General features: G+C 43.5%; 1 protein-coding gene across 2 annotated transcripts in view; it reads right to left on the reverse strand.

The window, feature by feature from the left end:
* Positions 1–254: 254 nt before the first annotated feature.
* MTAP (methylthioadenosine phosphorylase) overlaps positions 255–20,317 on the reverse strand; it is an 83,216-nt gene continuing 63,153 nt past the window's right edge. Inside the window, exons 9-10 of one of the 2 annotated variants that reach the window (XR_013272167.1) lie at positions 5,015–5,175; positions 255–431 (exon numbers count right to left, since the gene is read on the reverse strand). The gene's annotated coding sequence lies outside the window, so the exon portion shown is untranslated. Of the gene's footprint in view, positions 432–4,895; positions 5,176–20,317 lie in introns of both variants that reach the window. The other variant, XR_013272166.1, reaches the window with a different exon arrangement.

Raw genomic sequence — 20,317 nt, forward strand, 5'->3', positions numbered from 1 at the left:
ATCACTTGATTTCTGGAAGATTTACCCCCCTTTACGAACATGCCATTTTCTTGCTATATAGCACTATGTTACTTTAACCAACAATTGCACAGTCATGCAACACTGTACCCAAATATTTATTTCTAAGGTTTGATTCAAGCTTCCACCAGCACCAAAATTCAAGGCACCTAATCCCAATTAAAGTATTTAATAAATAGAGAAACCAATTGCTGGTGGGATTTTTTCGGTGCAAGATTTAACAAAAGAGTCATATATATATAAAAAACAATTTTTATTTTCCCATAATAAAATTTCACACATACATGTGTTACAAAAGATATCCTGGTATACAAAGATTACAAGGCAATGGCTGGTCCATATAATGGAAGTATTTTTGAGGTACTTGATTATCCCGACATGTTTCGCAATAGCTTCTTCGGGGGATATACAAGCTAATAGTAACAGAAACATAAAGTTATTTTAAATAAGCACAATCATTTAAAATATATTCAATACACATTTTAATCATAAAGCTTTTAGGTATGAATCTCCAAAATCAAGGCCTCAAGGGGGCGCTTACCCTCCCTCCAAATCCACCGTCCTGTGCAAAGCACCAATCTAGATGTAATTAGAGGTGTGCAGGCCCACCTGATCATCAGCTGACGAAAGGAAAGGCTCGGGGGGGGACATAGATAGGAGCCAGTCTGGACAGTAAAAAAGATTTAAAAGACTTTAAGTTATCTTTACAGTAAATAATTTAATTTAATATCTCTTTTAATAATAAGCCAAGGGGAAAAAGGGGGGGGAAGGAAAGGGGAGAGGGGGGGGGGGAGGGAGGGGAAGAATGGAAGGGGGCGGGAGACACTATCAAGCCTCTATATTAGATATACTTCTCAGAAGAATATATATATGGTATAACAAATTTATCATAGTGTACTTGATATAGGCTCATATCCCACAAGGAAGACATCCTAATGGTCTCAATAATTCAGTCAAAAAAAGGTAGTCCAAATAGTACTTACTAGTGCAAATGATGCTATCAAAGTGCTATTCAGGATGCAAATGGAACATCAAGCCGGTATGCTTAGTAAGGATTAAATGCATATAGATTGCGGTGTGCTGTTACTGCAATACAGCTCAACACCCAAAGACCAGCAACTCTTTCGCTGGGTGCCTATAAGTATGTAAGATGTAATATGTATTGGTATACAAAGACTAAGTAGGTTAGGGTATAAAGCAAGTACAGTTTTCAATTAGAAAAAGCTTACATTGAACCGCAGACCGCATATAAGGATGCCTTAGCACTTCCGCCAGTGCATCTGGCTGGATAGAGCCAGTCTAAGTACTCCCATCCATCAAGCCGGCGTCTGACGTCACCGGCTTGAAGCGGACACGTGCGCCGGCACAGCGCATGTCCGAGGAGGGAAGGAACAGGAGGAGGACTACAATACCCATAAGGCCATTGAAACAATAATGGACCTTACGTAGTCACGTGATAAAAATCACTGAATACCTGGGCAGTACATAGCTTGAATGGGAGGAGCGAAGGCCGCATCTTCCTACACGATCACCCCAACGAACATATGTCCGACGCCGTCATACTAGCGGGCGCTCCGATGGGAATACTCCCATTCGGAGACGCCGTGGGTGTCCGTATGACCACCCAGAATGCCAAAATCCATCTACGAAATAATCTAAGGAGAAAGTAGCATCATTTGCATTAATATCAGGACTGTTGGACAGATTTTAAAAGTGGAGTCAAGGGGAACTTCGCCTCCCAGAGGCAGTAAGCCAATAGGTCAGAAGGGGGACCAGAGATATTCCGACCATAGGGCAAATCGCCAAGGGCCAAGAGTAAGGAGAATCACACCAAACAAAAACATTTATAATAACATACATTTAAATTATTTAATCAGTTATTGTACAAATTTATCCAATAATTAATTAAATAATTAAATAAATTGATTAAATTAATTAAATAAATAATAAAAAAATAAAAAAAAGGAAGAAATAGGGAGGAGCATATAGTAACAAAAGAAGGGGATGACAAATATTCTGTCTCTCCATTTACCCCCCAAAAAAGAAACCCCAAAACACCGACCCCACCTAGGCGATCAGATGGAGGTGCCAGGGGGAAATAGGTATTTAGAAGGTCAAAACAAACTTTATAGAAAAGATCTATAGCTCAAGTTCTCATTAAAGCCTGGAAATTGTATAGCTCTCAAATTAAATATCCATCTTGCCTCAAGCTGAAGCAGTGTTTTATCAACACTGCCTCCCCTCGAGGACAGCGGGACATGGTCCAGAGCAATAAACCAAATAAAATCTGGGTTGAATGCATGGTAGATACCAACGTGTCTGCCTATAGCTGTGGCAATTTTTTTATTTTGTATGGGTTTAATGTGTTCCCTCATACGGACAGAAAAGAGTCTTTTAGTTTTTCCCACGTAGAATCCCCCACACCGGCACTGTGCCAAATACACAATGCCTGGTGTGGAGCACACCACGCGGGATTTAGACAGAAACCACTTACCATTAGGTAGTTTACATTTTGATGAATTCATCATGAATGGACACATGTCACAGTGCCCACACGAATAAGTTCCAAATTGTTTTAAATTAGTGCTGGTTTCAGTGGAAAAATGGCTATGGACTAAGCGATCTTTCAAAGATGGTGCTCGTTTATAAGTTATTTCTGGGTGATTTTTTATATGTTTGTTAATTTGGGGGTCTGCCATTAAAAGGGGCCAAAATCTATGTAGGATATCCCTAAAGCCTTTATGATGATTAGAATATCTTGTGATTAATTTGACAGTATTTATGTCTTTGCGTAATTGAGATGGAAAGATTAAAGAATTCCTCTTTTTTACTTTCACTTTATTATATGCTCTCTTTAAGCAAGTATGACTATATCCATGGGCTTTATGTCTATTGTAAAGATCATTCACTGCTAGTCGATAGTCAGTTTTATTGCTACAATTACGTTTAATTCTTAGATATTGGTTTCCCCGAAAATAAGACCTAGCGTGATTGTCGGTAATGGCTGCAATATAAAGTTCTAACCCCTAAATAAGCCCTAGTTAAAGTCCTTGTAGGTCTTATGTTCAGGGTAGGGCTTATTTTTGGGGAAACAGGGTAGGGCTTATTTGGGTGGTAGGGCTTATATTGCAGCCGTCACCGACAATCACGCTAGGTCTTATTTTTGGGGAAACAGGGTATATGGGATACTTCGCACTAATGATTCAGGATGGAAACTCTTCGCGTGGAGTATTGTATTTCCAGCTGTAGGCTTTCTAAAGAGTGGAGAAGTGAGAGTATCGTCAGGATTCATCTTAATCTTTAGATCAAGGAACTCAATCTGTTCTCGACTATATTTGTATGTAAAATGAAGATTAAAGTCATTGATGGAAATAAGTTGAAAAAAATGTTTTAATTGGAGTTCACTACCAGACCAAAAGATCAAGACATCGTCCAGGTATCTGTACCATGCTATAATGAAGTCAAGGAATGGGTTTAGGTCATCACGTGCAAAAACGTCCTTTTCCCACCCCCCCAGGTACAGGTTGGCATACGATGGGGCTCATTTAGTCCCCATCGCAACCCCCTGCACCTGGAGGTAGTGGGTTTGATTGAACTGAAAAACATTGTGTCCAAGGACATACTCTAAAAGTTCGATAACAAAGTCATTATATTTATTAAAAGATGGACCTCTTTGATTAAGCTATGATCGCACAACTTCAACCCCTTTATGGTGAGGGTTTGCGTTGTACAAGCATTCCACATCAATTGATACAAGCCAAGAATTGGAAGGTACGGATGTATCATCAATAGTTCTCAACAAGTCAATAGTGTCTTTAATATACGAAAAGAGGGAGGTTACATGGGGACGTAGATAGTTGTCAATTAGAGAGCTAGCATTCTCTGTCAAACTTTGACAACTGGAAATGATTGGTCGTCCGGGTGGTTCTGTCACAGATTTATGGACTTTAGGGAGTGCATAGAATGTTGGAGTTTTAGGATCTTTAATGTTGAGGAATTCCCATGTGTTCTTATCAATAATAGCGGATTTATAGGCTTTGAAAATTATATAGCGGTACTTATTATCAAAGTTCGAGATTACTGTAGTAGAGATAGGTCGATACCAGTCACGATTTTTCAAGATATTTTGGCACATATAAATGTATTGTGGAATGTCCATGATGACCAAATTTCCACCCTTATCGGCTGGCTTAATTATTATCTCCGAATTACTTTGTAAAGATTTTATTGCATTTTTTTGCTGCTTGGTAAGATTAAGAGATTTATTAGCAGTGAATAGGCTTTGTTCTATGGTTTTACATACCTGTTCAGTAAAGGCCCATATGTTTGGATTCGAATTTAACAAAGGGAATACGGTCGATTTAGGTTCATAAGTTGATGGAGGGGGGAAGGACATGGCGGCCACGGATATACCCCCAGGATTGATACATCCCGGGTCATCCGGGATGCCATGTCCCTCCTCCCAAAGGTCCATCAAGTCCTTAATAGCCTGCTGTTCAACAATGGTATCTTCTGACAAAAGGTCAGGTAGCTGGTTAGAGGATTCATCCCTAGGTTTATCAAAAATGGTTTTAAATAGTAGCCTACGTGCAAATAAATGAACATCTTTAATTAATTCCAATTTGTCTATATCTGCATCTGGGCAGAATGATAAGCCCAGTTTTAAGACTTCTTCTTCAGAGTTGGTTAAAGAATAACTCGACAAATTAATTATAGCCAGTTCAAAATTTTCTACATCCCCTTGATCTAGACATGTATCCCCGTCTACATTGACCCCGAGGAGGGTTCTTTCCCCAAAAAAAAATTGGGGCAAGACGGAGGTCAGCTGGTATAGAAGTGCCTAAAGGTGAAATAATAGTATTATCCAGGTTACTTACTGTGGGATGACCTGAAACAGATGTGGCATTAGTTGTGCTGGAAGTGACCAAAGTGGGGGTGGGGACAGTGGAGGAAGATCTACGGGGAAGAGATAGAGAAGATTGTTGAAACATTGTACCAGGACGTGGAAGTGCAGATTCAGGAATAGAACTTGGTGCGCAAGGTGGTAGAGGGGTGCCGGAGTGAGAGTGCTGTGAATCCGAAGAGGCTGTGTCCGAATGTCCCTTCCTCTTTTTGGGAAGTCGATCTCCCGAGAGGTCCCGGTAAACGGTAGATTGGCTAGATGAACGGGAAGAAGGAGAAAGATTAGACATATTCTCATCATATTTATTATTTTTAGCTTTATATGAGCGGGGAATTTTAAATCCTTTACTTTGGCCGTTACCTGGCCATTTATAGGCATAGCCACTAGTGTAGGCACTATTATCACGAGTAAATTTCTTTTCCTTAGAACGAATGGTTTCCAAAGTATAATCTTCAACATGTTTTGTTAATTCAAGTTCTTTTTTCTTAAATTTAGGAGTCGTAGCGGCTAATGCATAGTCCTCGTACCATTGAGCAATCGACTTATCTAGTATATCCAAGTCATGCTCATATTGTCTACTTAGTAGGGTCATCATTTCAAATGAACATACTTGGAGATTTTCTTCCCACTTTTGTTTAATAATTTCATCAATCTTATTGAGGTTGGGAAAAATTTGAATTCTCAATCCCCAAGGCACAATTTTATTTTCAATATATTAAAAAAAAAATATTTTATGCCAAAAAGCTCGTATTTTACGTTCCAAAAGACGTTGCAAAAATGAGAAAGCTTGATCAAGGTCCTTATCAGGTATTTCACCAGTCTTCTGTGACTCACGAACTTTGTTCATTAGACCGTCCCAGGCATCTCCGATAAAAGCCGCCCTGAAAATAGGTGGAAGAAGGGGCTAAAAAGGAGGCAAAGGAAAAAAAAAATACACCCAAATACAAATTCTGTGCTTTTTTTCTCACATATAGAGCTTTCTTTTGGTGGTATTTGATCACCCCTGCATTTTGTATTTTTGTTGCGCTATACACAAAAAAAGACTGACAATTTTGAATAAAAAAATAAATAAAATGTTACTTTCTACTATAAAACATATTTAATAAAAAAAAACTTGAACAAAAATCTAAATGTCTTCATCAATTTAGGCCAATATGTATTCTGCTACATATTTTTGGTAAAAAAAAATCCCAATAAGTGTATATTGATTAGTTTCCGCAAAAGATATAGGGTCTACAAACTATTTTTTAACAATTAATCAAGCAGCTCTAATATATATACCGTATATACTCGAGTATAAGCCGAGATTTTCAGCCTCTTTTTTGAGGCTGAAAGTGCCCCCCTCGGCTTATACTCGAGTCATCGCTGTCTGCCCGCTCGATCAGCGTGTCGAGCAGACAGACAGCGGCCATTCTATTCAAAAGCCGCGCCTCCGGCTCCGCCTTCGCCTGTGATAGGCGGAACACTGAATTTCCCAGCAGCCTGTGTTCCGCCTATCACGGACATCGTATCATCCTCGTACTACGGACGAGGATGATACGACGTCTGTGATAGGCGGAACACAGGCTGCTGGGAAATTCAGTGTTCCGCCTATCACAGGCGAAGGCGGCGGCGCAGCTTTTGAACTTTACAATGGCCGCCGACGAAGAGGGCACGGGACGGCACGGGACGGGACGGGACGGGGGCAAGGCAAGGCACGACACGGGACGGATGCAAGGAGGCAAGGCACGGCACGGGACGGAGGCAAGGAGGCAAGGCACGGGACGGAGGCTCGGGACAAAGGTAGGCTGGACACACACACACACACACACACACACACACACACACACACACACACACACACACACACACACACACACATGGATGGAGACACACACAGGGATGGATGGATGGATGGATGGAGACACACACACACAGGGATGGATGGATGGATGGATGGAGACACACACACACAGGGATGGATGGATGGATGGATGGAGACACACACACACAGGGATGGATGGATGGATGGACACACACACACACAGGGATGGATGGACGGACACACAGGGATGGACGGACACACAGGGATGGACGGACACACAGGGATGGACGGACACACAGGGATGGACGGACACACACACAGGGATGGACAGGCATGTCTCACCCTCGGCTTATACACGAGTCAATAAGTTTGCCAGTTTTTTTGGGGGTAAATTGGGGGCCTCGGCTTATATTCGGGTCGGCCTATACTCGAGTATATACGGTATATATATATATATATATATATATATATATATATATATATATATAAAATCAATCATATGATCCTATATACACAATCCTATATCCACAGTTGATCCAGAGGAAGGCAAAAAGACAAACAACAAAGCATGGTCCAATTTGCTCCAGCAGGGGAAAAAAATTCCTTCCCGATCCCCCCGTGAGGAAATCGGATATTCCCTGTATCAACTTTACCTATAACTGTTAGTATCCAGTTATATTATGTACATTTAGGAAGATAGCCAGTTCTTTCCTAAAGCAATATATTGAGCTGGCCAAGAACCACCTCTTGAGGGAGTCTATTCCACATTTACATCTCTTACTGTGAAGAAACCCTTCCATATTCGAAGATGAAATCTCTTTTCTTCCAAACGTAAAGAGTGCTTCCTTTTCCTCTGTGATGACCTTAAAGTGAATAACGCAACACCAAGTTCACTATATGGACCTCTTATGTATTTATACATGTTGATCATATCCCCCTTAATCTCCTCCTCTCAAGAGAAAAATGAAGTTCCTCCAATCTTTTCTCATAGCTGAGCTCCTTATCAGTTTAGTTTCCCTTCTCTCCACTTTCTCCATTTCTCCGATATCCGTTTTGTAAACTGTGCCCAAAACTGAACTACATATTCCAGATGAGGTCTTACTAATTATTTGTACAGGGGCAAAATTATATATCTCTCTCTGGAGTCCATACCTCTCTTAACACAAGAAAGGATTTTGCTCACTTTGGAAACCACAAGTTGGCATTGCATGCTATTATTAAGCTTATGATCTACCAAAACCCCCAGATCCTTCTCCACTATTGCTTCCCCAAGTTGTACTCCCCCCTAGTATTTATGATGCATGCATATTCTTAGCCCCCAAGTCTATAACTTTATATTCATCAACATTAAACCTCATCTGTCACATAGTTGCCCAATTAAACAGTGCATTGAGGTCGGCTTGTAAGTTGGAGACATCTTGTAAAGATGTTATTCCACTACATAGCTTGGTGTCATCAGCAAACACTGAAATTGTACTTTTAATCCCAGAACCTATATAATTTATAAATATATTGAAAAGTAAGGGTCCCAACACTGAACCTTGGGGTACATAACTGATAACCTCAGAGCATTCAGAGTAAAGCCCCGTACACACAATCGGATTTTCTGCAGACAAAACCTTGGACTTTTGTCTGAAGGCACGTGCCTGAATTTTGTCTTGCATATAAACGGGAAGGAATTTTCGGCCAACAAACACGAACATAGTGACGTACTACGTGGTTTTTAGCTCCTTAGCACCACCGTTTGGGCTCCTTCTGCTAATTTTGTGTTAGTAGACGTTTGGTTAGTGTTGATTCGCGCTTTTCATTAGCGATTTTCAGTTTGTTTCTGAACGGCCATTCGTCAACCAGACATATTGAGGAATCAGATATCGTATAAACGTATTATTGGCCTTGGAGTTATTGCTTTGACCCAAGTCCAGTCCAGGAACAGGACGAGGAGTTCTTGGAGCAAAAATTGGTTGCTTTATTAATCGTGACCAATTATGTCATATGCCTGTGCTGCGGGAGCTCCAGGAGAATAATCCAGATGTTTTTCGGAATTATCTCTGGATGACGGACCCAACTCTTGGCATTGTTGACCCACTATATTAAGAAGCAGGACACATGCATGAGGCTATTGTTTGGTTGAATAATAATGATTTGATTTGTTATATTTTCTATATTTTTGGATGCATAGGATACACTTTTTGGTTAAGTTCTATTGGCAGATAGCATGTCTAATTTTATTTGTTTTCTTTTTTAATGCACAATAAAAAATTTGTGTAGAATAATACTTGGCTATGCATTTTACTTCAAATGACAGTTTGTGTTTTTTTTTTAAATGTAACTGCCTACTCCCAATGTAAAATTGACAAGGGACACCAACATAGTTGTATTTTTGAACTACGGGATAATGGTGTTGTGGTAACTTGCCCAAAAAAAAAGCATAATATTATTCATGATATCACTAGAAAAAAAAAGCCTTTGAAAATGAGTTTGCAATAACTCCATCAGTATCACCAGCAAAGCAGCTTCATTATTATCCCATTAAAGAAGAAGAGAATATGCGCTGCATTTCGAGATTTCATAATTTGCCCCGTCACGAATGTTAATTCTCCATTACGAACGCTAGTTTACAAGACCAACCGCTTCTGCTTCCGAGCATGCATGTTTGTACTTTAAACTTTTGTTTGACAGACTTGTGTACACATGCTCGGAAAATCCGACAACAGACATCTGTCCGCAGAAAATTTTAAAGCCTGCAATCCGACATTTATCTGCGGAAAATCCGACAATTGTCTGATGGAGCATACACACGGTCAGATTTTCCGCCAAGAGCCTGCCATCACACATTTCCTGTCAGAAAATCCAATCGTGTGTGCGAGGCTTAAGAATCATTAACCACTACTCTCTAAATTTGGTCTTTTAGCCAGTTTTCTTTCCATTTACAAACTGATCTTTCTAAGCCTGTAGACTTAACCTTACACATTAGCCGTGTGTGGGGAATTGTGTGAAATGCTTTTGCAAAATCCAAATATACCACATCCACAGCCACCCCTCTGTCCAAGGTCTTATGCCGCGTACACATGATCGGAATTCTCGTTGGAAAAAGCTCTGATGGTTTTCCCGACGGAATTCGGCTCAAGCTGTCTTGCCTACACACGGTCACATCAAATTCCGATCATTTATAACGCGGTGACGTACAATACATACGATGTGACTAGAAAAAGGAAATTCAATAGCCAGTAGCCAATAGCTTCTGTCTCGTAGTTGAATCTGAGCATGTGTGATTTTTGGTGTGTTGAATTGCATAACACACGATCGGAATTACCGATAGAAAGTTTTTCCGTCAGGAAAATTGAGAGCATGCTATCAATTTTTGGCTGGCGGAAATTCGGACAGCTAAATTCCGATGGAGCATACACACGGTCGCATTTTCTGGTGAAAAGCTCTCATCTGTCTTTTTCTGGCCGGAATTCCGATCGTGTGTACACGGCATTACTTCCTCATAAAAAGAAATCTGGTTTGTCTGACAACTTTTGTCTTTCATGAATTCATGCTGTCTGTTGCTTAAAATACTTTTTTACAGCAAGAACTTATCTATGTGGTCTTTTATTAAACTCTCAAGTGTCTTCCCAACTATAGAAGTTAAACAGGTCTACAGTTACTTGGAAAAGACTTTGGTCTCTTTTTAAATTTAGACACCACATTGGCCTTACGCCAAATCCAGTGGTACTATTCCAGTCATAAAGAGTCCCTAGAAATGAGAAACAATGGCTTTGAAATTACAGAGCTCAATTCTTTAAGGATCCGTGTGTGTATGCCATCTGGTCCAGGTGCTTTAGCCACCTTTATTCTGTATAAATATTTCTGCACCATATCACTTTTGAACCATTGTGGATCATTTGGGGCTGTGTCAATACCATCCCCATTATGGACATGAGCTCCCCCATGCTCCTTTGTATACACAGAGCTGAAGAAAGTATTTCAAAAATTTGCTTTCTCTTTGTCCCCAGTCACCCACACTAGATTATTTTGTATAGGGCCTACATGCTCACACCTGACCGTTTTACTATTAATATATATGAAGGATTTTTTTCGGGGCTTGTCCTACTATATTTTGCAATCTGTAAAAAACAATGGTGTTGCGCTCCTATTGTGTGCAATATAATGATAATAATAAATCACGTGAGAAATAGTGTGTCCAATTTATAACATAAATCAATGTCTGCTACAATGTGCTAATCAAATTTAAAGTGCCAATGTGCAAATAAATATTAAAATAAATAAGTGTATATGCAGATACCACATGCAGAACATATGTGAACCAATAAACTTACATAGAAACACGTGATTGTGTACCAATTCTCAGCAAATTAGACTGATAAATGTTACTAATCCCAAATCAATTGCAAAACAAATATTAAATATAAAAATAATAGAGTCCTTTTATACCCCTTTTACTTTATGGGTGATTTTTCCCTGTTCTATGGTTCCTCACATTGCAAGCTTACACAGCTGATGGGACTTGAATCAGGGGCAATTTTGATGCCATTTCCCTCCTGGGGCTATTTAAGGCAGACGCCAGAAGCACAGGAGATGCTGGCTTCACTGATGTTTTCTCCCCCAGGGGCTTTGATTTATTTAAGGGATTCTAACGTTACATACGGGGATTATAGCGCCCCTTATTGCAGGACAGGACACTCTACTCCTTATGCATTGTAAGTATTCTTTGGGAAGGCAGAATAAAATATATTTATTTATTTTTATTATTTATATTTATCTTTCATTTTATTTTATTTTTATTTATTTTACTTTATTTTTATTTTATTTTCTTCCCCTTCCCATATGTCATATCATTTGAACTGAATTTTTATTTGTGATTTTTTTTTAGATTCTATGGGCCCTCTTTGCCCTGTTATACAATTGCATATCTGGGTTTGGTGACATCAAATTTTGGAGCGTTGTATAAATCTATCAAAGAGTCTCAACTGACTCGTGGGCTTTTTTGCGATGCATTATTCAAATGATCCATGTAAGGCTTTCCGTTTGGGTTGAGAGAAAAGTATAACTGGAGCCAGAAGGTGGTGCTGTGAGCAGTCCAGCATGGACATTATGTATGGTTTGGTTTTATCTTTCTTCCATTGATATTTTTTTTTATTGGATATTTTGTATTTCCAGAGAGCGGCTTCCCTGAAGAAGATAATTTTTTGTGTCAATCGAAACGCGATGGAAAAAGCCGCTCTTTGTTGCTCTATTTTTGTACATAATGTATGGTGTATTGTGTTAAATATTTATGCATAATTTTTGTATGTATTTTGAAAAAATGGTTTGTTTTGTATCAATATATTGTTTTTATATAACTTCCAATGACATTGCCTTTAAAATCCCACCCTTTTGAGGTATTCCAATATTAAGGTATTGTGGGCAATCTGCTATCGGTACACCGACGTCTGATTGTACCAGGCAAATTTCCCTGCCCCAGCTGCTGCACCGTCGAAAGAAGTTCACTCCCAGCCATCCACATGCCCAGTGGTTGAATGCTAGCTTGGCTAAATTTCTAGCATTTCAACTGCTACCTTTTCAGTTGGTAAACTCTGCCCTCTTCTGTGAGTTTGTGGAATGCGCGGTTCCTCAGTGGTAGGTTTCCAAATGACACTTTTTCGCACAGAAGGTGATTCCGGCTCTGTCAGAAACCATGAACCAGACCGAGACATAAGTACAATTAAATCACACTTGTTTATTAATAAAAAATAAAAAGGTAAATAGAGTAAGCGTAGTCAAAGCATAGCCAGAGCCCAGTAACCGGATCGAGTAGTCAGCCGGTCTAGAGTTCAATAACCAGATCGGGTAATCAGCCAGGCCAGAAGTCAGGGATCCAAGTGGAGCAACAGCAAGCAGGATAAGGAGCCAGAAGGGATGTCAGCAAGCCAGTCTTTAAACAGAGCCGCAGGAGATACTTTCTTGTGATGTGACCAAGACAAAGGCAGAGATGAAGTGAGCTGGACAGCTTTAAGTAGGCAGGTCAGACGAGCAGGATCAGGAACAGCTGGGTAAATGTGGAGAGAGATGAGAGCTGGCAATTAGCCGACAGCTGAGCAGCCAGCCCAGAGAAGGAAGGGTTAAACCAGCCCTGACAGTACCCCCTCCTCTATGACCCCTCCCCCTCAGAGGGCCACCGGGCTTGAGGGGAATATGTTTATGGAACTCATGGAGGAGGACAGGGGCGTGTACGTCCGAGGATGAAACCCAGGAGCGTTCCTCCAGACCGTACCCCTTCCAATGCACCAGGTACTGTATACGCCCACGGAACTTACGGGAGTCAACAATGGATTGTACCTCATACTCCTCAACCTGAATAGGGTGAGGACGTGGCACCGAGGTGGTAAATCGGTTGCAGACCAACGGTTTCAATAAGGAGACCTGAAACACATTTGAGATGCTCATACTAGGAGGAAGGTCCAACGCGTAAGCCACTGGGTTAATCCTGCAAAGGATACGGAAAGGCCCAATAAACCGAGGTGCAAACTTCAGTGAGGGAACATGAAGTTGGAGGTTGCGAGATGACAGCCAGACCCTGTCCCCAACCTGGTAGGAAGGTGCAGGCAGGTGCCTGCGGTCAGCATAGAGTCTGTACCTATCATTAGCATGACGCAAAGCCTCCTGGACTTGTACCCATGTGGAACGAAGACCACTGAGATGCTCCTCTAATGCAGGAATACGCTGCGGAACAAACGAGTCAGGCAACATGTAAGGTTGGAAACCATAATTCGCCATAAATGGAGACAATTGTGAGGCAGAATTCAAGGTACTGTTGTGAGAAAACTCTGCCCATGGTAATAGGTCTGACCAGTTGTTATGGTGGTCAGAAATATAGCAACGTAGGAATTGCTACAAGGACTGATTGGCTCGCTCTGTGGCCCCATTAGACTGCGGGTGATACGCAGAAGAGGAAGCAAGCTGGATTCCCAACTGTGCAGAAAAGGCTTGCCAGAACTGGGAGACAAACTGACTGCCCCTGTCCGAGACAATCACCTTGGGTAGCCCATGTAAGCAAAAGATCTCCCAAGCAAAAATGGAAGCCAATTCCTTAGAGGTAGGCAACTTCTTAAGTGGAATACAATGACACATCTTTGAGAACCGGTCAACCACCATAAGGATAAAAGTGTTGACTTGGGAGTTGGGCAACTCCACAATGAAATCCTGAAATCCATTGACAGGTGGGTCCAGGGCCTCTCTCCATTGGGTATGGGTTGTAGGAGGCCCAATGGAAGGTGTCGTGGAGTCTTACTCTGAGCACACACGGAACAGGCAGCTATGAAAGCAGTAACATCAGCCTGTAGACTAGGCCACCAGAATTGTTGGGATATGGCTCAAATGAGTTGATTCTTTACAGGATTTCCAGCTGCCTTGGGAGAATGGTAAGTCTGGAGCAAAGCAGGACGGAGACTCTCTGGGACAAAGCAGCAGTCACAAGGTTTCTCAGAAGGAGCATGGACCTGAGCAGCAAGAATTTTGTCATCCAAAGAAGAAGTAAGACTGGTGCGAACCATAGCCAAGATACGATCAGGAGGAATCACGGGAACCGGAACCAACTCCGAATTGGAAGTGGAGGAAAATTGTCGTGACAAGGCATCAGCCCTTATATTCTTAGTACCGGGTAAGAATGAGACAATGTAATTAAAACTCGACAAGAAAAGAGCCCATCACACCCTTCTGGGAAAGAGGCGCCTAGCCTCAGACAACAATGTAAGATTCTTATGGTCAGTAAGAATAAGACCCGGCACAGTGGTATCTTCAAGGAGATGTCTCCATTCTTTCAGGGCTCAAATGATCACCAACAGCTCTCTGTCACCAATCTCATAATTGCACTCAGCAGGTGACAATTTCTTGGAAAAGTAGCCACACGGATGCATAGCGCTCTCAGAGTTAGGACGTTGAGACAGAAGGGCACCAACTCCAGTCTCAGAAGCATCAACTTCTAGCATAAAAGGCAACGTAGGATCAGGATGTGCCAACACAGGTGCAAAAACAAAGGCAGCCTTAAGAGTCTCAAAGGCCTTAATGGACTCCGGAGACCAACTCCGTGGGCTACCGTGCTTTCTGGTCATATCAGTCAGGGGCTTGACCAGAGATGAGAAGTTCAGAATAAACTTCCGATAGTAGTTGGCAAAGCCCAGGAAACGCTGCAGGTCGAGGCCACTGTAGGACTGCCGAAAGTTTCTCTGGGTCCATCAAAAAAACAGCAGTGGAAATGACGATGGAACTCGCACTTCTCCCGTTTACAATAGAGATTGTTCTCTTAGTTTCTGCAGCACCCGACAGACATCTGTGTGGTGGCTCTCCAGGGACTTGGAAAATATGAAGATATCATCGAGATAAACCACCACACATAACTGCAACAAATCTCGGAGGACATCGTTAATAAATTCCTGGAAAACTTCTGGGGTGTTACAAAGGCCAAAAGGCATTGCCAGGTACTCATAATGGCCTGTTCTGGTATTAAACGCAGTTTTCCACTCGTCTCCCTCCTTAATGCACACAAGATTGTATGCCCCTCTCAAGTCAAGCTTCGTGAAAACCGTTGCTCCCTTGAGGCGGTCAAATAACTAGGCATTCTTAATAGTGACACGATTGAGACCCCTATAATCTATACAAGGTCTCAGTTCACCGCTCTTCTTCTTCACAAAGAAGAAACCAGCACCAGCAGGAGACGAGGATTTGCGGATGAAACCTCGAGAAAGTGCGTCTGCAACATACTCCTCCACGGCCTTATCCTCCAAGACTGACAAAGGGTAAACCCAGCCACGAGGAGGTATGGCACCAGGTTGAAGGTCAATTGCGTAATCATAAGACCGGTGTGGAGGCAAACTACCGGCATGACCTTTGTCAAGGACATCGCTAAAATCGCGGTACTCCTCCAGCAGAGAGGAGAGTGAAGAGGTGCACAGGACCTTGGCTACCTTCAGGAAGCATATCTCACTGCATTGCGGTGACCAGGAGAGAACCTCAGCACGGAGCCAATCAAAAGAGGGGTTGTGCCTCTGTAACCAAGGATAACCAATAACCAACGGAAATCTGGGTGAGGGAATAACTTGGAATTGGATTATCTCATGGTGAAGAGCCCCTACGGCCATGGACAACGGAACCGTCTCATGAGTCACATGGGCAGGCTGTAGAGGCCTCCCGTCAAGAGCCTCAATGGCAAGTGGAGTGTCACACAGCTGCAGCGGAATCAAGTGCTTCGATACAAAGGCAGCATCAATGAACAGGCCTGCAGCCCCAGAGTCGATTAGAGCCTGTATCTTGATGGACGACTCAGCCCAAGAAAGGGTTACCGAAACCAGGGGCTAATCCTTCTGGATAACTGGGGACGAAACAACGCCACCTAAGGTCTGTCCATAACAGGACCTCAAGGTTCGGGCGTTGCCTGGACGGGTAGGACAAGACTTCAAAAAGTGACCTGCCTGGCCCAAATAAAGGCACAATCTCTCCCTCCTCCTAAAGGCTCTCTCATCCGCAGAGAGAAGCGTGACGCCCAGGTGCATGGGTTCCTCTTCACTGACCAACTTGGTACAAGGAGACATGGGAGGTGAGGGAGGCACGGGTGGGACTGCAAAGCTCGGAGGCAAATGTACTGGAGGCTTCCGTAAGCGCTCCTTATAAGAAAGTCTTTCTCTGAGTCTGGAGTGAATGAGGATGGCAAAAGAGATCAAGCTCTCCAGCTCAGTGGGTATATCTCTGGCTGCTATCTCATCCTTGATGGAATCTGAGAGACCATGAGAAAAAGCAGCCACGAGGGCCTCATTGTTCCAAGCAACCCCTGCTGCCAGAGTACGGAATTCAATGGCGTAGTCAGCAACAGTTTTCGTACTCTGATGCACGAGGCACTTGGCAGCAGAAGCGGAGCGTGCGGTAACGTCAAATAGCCTTTTACAGGAGGCCACAAACTCAGGGTAACTCAAGACAACAGGTTTTTGCATCTCCCATAAAGGGTTAGCCCAGGCCAAGGCTCTCTCAGAAAGCAAAGATATCAGGAAACCTACTTTGCTTCTGTACGCGGGAAACGCCTGGGGCAGCATCTTGAAGTATATCTCATCCTGATTGAGAAACTCTCTGCATTGAACTGGATCGCCCCCAAATAGCTGGGGAAGCGGAGCGGAACCAGACATAACTCTTATAGAGGTGCCTGCCCAGAGACTGGCGCAGCAGCGGGGACGGCCTGCAACTCAGGTTGTACCGGAGCAGCCACAGTGGGGGATTCCAGATGAGCCGTGCGACTCAGGAGCATTTGTAATGCCAAGGCAAACTGATCCATGCGGTGATCTTGCTCATCCAATTTGGAAAAAATATTACCAACAAGTGGATTGAATGTATCTTCTGAATTCATGGCCTTCGCCTACTGTCAGAAACCATGAACCAGACCGAGACAGAAGTACAATTAAATCACACTTGTTTATTAATAAAAAATAAAAAGGTAAATAGAGTAAGCGTAGTCAAAGCATAGCCAGAGTCCAGTAACGGGATCGAGTAGTTAGCCAGTCCAGAGTTCAATAACCAGATCGGGTAATCAGCCAGGCCAGAAGACAGGGATCCAAGTGGAGCAACAGCAAGCAGGATAAGGAGCCAAAAGGGATGTCAGCAAGCCAGTCTTTAAACAGAACCGCAGGAGGTGGTTTCTTGTGATGTGACCAAGGTGAAGGCATAGATGAAGAGAGCTGGACAGTTTTAAGTAGACAGGTCAGACGAGCAGGATCAGGAACAGCTGGGTAACTGTGGAGAGACATGAGAGCTGGCAATTAGCAGACAGCTGAGCAGCCAGCCCAGAGAAGGAAGGGCTAAGCCAGCCCTGACAGGCTCTCTACCGGCATGTCGAAGGCAATGTCTTGGCCTCGCTGGACAGGGCGGTCAGCAGTAAGGTGCATATTATCACTGACTCATGGTCCAGCAGGCATGGACAGGGACGTTACCTATCTTTCACAGCGCATTGGGTGACTCTTTTGACAGCTGGGAAGGATGCAGGACAAGGTGCAGTAGTGTTGGAGGTTGTTCTGCCACCACGCCTCCAAAATGCTACTACTGGTGATTCTGACACATCCACCCCTTCCTCTTCGTAGGCGTTCAAGGTGCTATGCAAGTACACAGGAAAAAATATGCCATGTTATGCTTGCGCTGTTGTGCTTGGGGGACAGGAGCCACACTGGGGCAGAGATTCTGTCAGCTCTGCAGGGGCAGGCTGAGAGGTGGTTGACGCCACTCCAGCTTAAGCCAGGAATGGTGGTTTGCGACCATGGCACCAGCCTCCTCTCGGCCCTCCGACAGGGACAACTGACCAATGTGCCCTGTTTGGCTCACGTCCTTAACTTGGTGGTTCAGCGGTTCTTGGGCAGGTACCCGGGCTTACAGGATGTCCTGAGGCAGGCCAGGAAAGTCTGTGTGCATTTCCGCCGGTCATATAATGCCAGTGCTCGACTGGCTGATCTCCAAAAGGAATTGAACCTGCCCAAGAACTGCCTAATCTGTGACATGCCCACCAGGTGGAACTCAACGTTAGCCATGCTGCAGCGGCTGCACATGCAGCAGAGGGCCTTCAATGAGTACCCGTGTGACTACGGCATCAGGACAGGGTCAGGGGAGCTTGTTTTTTTCCCCACAACAGTGGGCCATGATCAGGGATGCATGCACTGTCCTGTCACCATTTGAGGAGGCCACGAGAATGGTGAGCAGTGACAGTGCATGCATCAGTGACATTGTACCTCTTGTCCACCTGTTGGAGCACATGGTGCATGGAATAATGGACAGGGCACTTGAGGCAGAACAGAGGCAGGAAGAGGAGGACTTCCTTACCTCTGAAGGACCCCTTTATCCAGACAGTGTTCCTGCTGGCCCGCCAATCACACAATAAGAGGAGGAGGAGGATTGTGTCAACATGGAGGTGGAGGCTGGCATTTAGCATCAGCAGCAGTCTTTTAGGGAGCATTTACAGTCCCAAGAAACCCATGGACTTGTACGTGGCTGGGAGGAGGTGGCTGCGGATCATGTCATCCTTAGGCCAGACCCAGAGGACTCCGGACCGAATGCCTCAGCTAACCTACACTGCATGGCCTCCCTGATCTTGCATAGTCTGCGGAAGGATCCTCGTATTCGTTGGATCAAGGAGAGGGATCATTACTGGCTGTCAACCCTCCTTCATCCACATTACAAGGTTAAGGTTGCGGACCTTATCTTGCCATTGCAGAGGATGAAACATCTTCGGGAGGCCTTGCAGAAAGGTCTGTGCAACACGTTCCCAGAGACTGAGAGGTTACAAATTCCTGGTCCTGGACAACGTGCTGCTGAGGCTTCGGTCAGTCACAGAATGAGCGGTGGAGAAGGTGGCCGTCTGACCGATGCTTTCAGACAATTTTTTAGTCCGTAGCCCCAAGGTATGATCGGTTCCAGCAACCATCGCCAGCGTCTGATTTACATGGTGCAGGAATACCTAGGGGCAAGATCAGACTTGGACACCTTTCCCACTGAAAATCCTCTGGGTTACTGGGTCTTGAGGATGGATCACTGGTCAGAGCTTGGCCAGAATGCAATTGAGCTACTGGCCTGTCCTGTATCCAGCCTTCTTTGGAACGCACATTCAGTGCTGCTGGAGGCTTTGTAACCAATCACAGGGTGCGCCTGTCCACCGACTCGGTTGATTAACTGACCTTCATAAAAATGAATCAGTCTTGGATCACCACCAGCTACCAAGCACCTGATGCTGATGTAACTGAATATTTTTTTTTTTTAAATGTCAGATCCCTTCAAGACTGCCTATGCTGATGACTATCCTCTTCCTCCTCAATGATCATGCTGATAGCTTGTAAGAGCATTTTTGGTTCTGGGCACCGCCACCAGTGGCTAAGGCCCAATTTTTCAGCCCCTGTTTAACAGGGGCGTGTAATTACTATTTTTGATGCAATATTTTGCAGGAGGGTTTGTTGCTGCACTCAACTACAATATTTGTGAGTGGTTGCAGTGTTGTGGCACCAGTGCCTAAGGCCCAATTTTTCAGCCTCTGTTTAACAGGGGCGTGTAATTACAATTTTTGATCCAATACTTTGCAGCAGTGCTCATTCCTGCTCTCCATTTAGAGTTTCTGTGAGGTGTTGCAGTGTTGTGGCACCAGTGTCTAAGGCCCAATTTTTGTGCCCCTGTTCAACAGGTGCATGTAATTACAATTCTCGATATAATATTTCACAGCAGAGCCCATTCCAGCGTCCATCAAGTGTAACTGTGAGGACTTACAGTGTTATGGCAACACCAACACCTTAGGCCCAGATTTCTGCAGCGCATATAGGGCAGGCCCCTACTTTCAAACATCCAATTTACAAACGTCTCCTACTTGCAAACGGAAGGAGACAACAGGAAGTGAGATGAAATCTACCCCTAGGAAGGGAAATTCTCTCCTGTAAGAGTTGATATGGGAAAAACGTGTCTCCTCTCCACTGATGCTTTATCCCAAGCCTCGTTTTACTAAAACCCCCACATCCCCACATTTTCAAAAAACATTTGTAATTGGGACAGAAAGTGAGGTGAAATCTTCTGAAGAGGTCCACAGACAGTGAAAAAAATGTTAC

The sequence above is a fragment of the Lithobates pipiens genome, unplaced genomic scaffold (genome assembly GCF_037356315.1).
Source record: "Lithobates pipiens isolate NorthernLeopardFrog02 unplaced genomic scaffold, aLitPip1_a1.2 Scaffold_13, whole genome shotgun sequence".
NCBI classification, from domain to species: domain Eukaryota; kingdom Metazoa; phylum Chordata; class Amphibia; order Anura; family Ranidae; genus Lithobates; species Lithobates pipiens.